The sequence below is a fragment of the Belonocnema kinseyi genome, chromosome 7, assembly GCF_010883055.1.
Source record: "Belonocnema kinseyi isolate 2016_QV_RU_SX_M_011 chromosome 7, B_treatae_v1, whole genome shotgun sequence".
NCBI lineage: Eukaryota > Metazoa > Arthropoda > Insecta > Hymenoptera > Cynipidae > Belonocnema > Belonocnema kinseyi.
The window spans coordinates 78711683-78712336 of record NC_046663.1 but is presented as its reverse complement, the minus strand read 5'-3'; the positions used below and the strand labels follow the sequence as shown (position 1 = coordinate 78712336).

Below are 654 nucleotides of genomic sequence, written 5' to 3'. Positions count from 1 at the left end.
AATAAATGAACCAATGGATTAACCGCTGTTGAATTCAGGCCTATATCTATTTTTGAATTATAATTATTAAATTCTAGTCTAATCTTTTAGGGTATTTTAAACGATCCCACACATTTTTTAAATTTCAATAATTTTAAAGGAATTTAAAGATATTTAAACATTTTAGGGATTATTTAAAATCTTATTGAAGTTTATTTAAAAATTGTCAAGGGATTTGAAAAGATTTTCAAGAATTTGAAATATCTGAAGAGATTTTCAATATTTTTGGCAATTCATTTGAATTCACTTGGAATTTAACCTTAATTTTTATTGATGTGTCCTAAAGTTTAATTCATGTTGAAGTGTTCTTAAATCACCTGGAATTTTTCGAAGCTCATCTCAGACTTACTGAATTCAATGATTTTTTAATTTCGATTTTTTCCAATTCATTTGAATTCTTTTGATTTTAACTAAAATTATTTTAAAGTCCTCTGAAACAAATTCTTTTGGCTTTATTTAGATTTAAAATAACATTATTCATATTGTAATGCACGTAAGACAATTTTTTGTTGAGAAATTGTGGGTCCGGATGCAATAAGGGCACATAAAATTTTTTCGTGCGAAAACGAAGTCCCTTGGAGGCTTTAGAAAAAATTTTCGAATTTTAATTTTCAA

General features: G+C 25.4%; 1 protein-coding gene across 8 annotated transcripts in view; it reads left to right on the top strand.

Annotated features, from left to right (window-relative positions):
• LOC117177056 (AF4/FMR2 family member 4-like) overlaps positions 1-654 on the top strand; it is a 376982-nt gene that overhangs the window by 290299 nt on the left and 86029 nt on the right. The gene's annotated exons all lie outside the window — the stretch shown is intronic.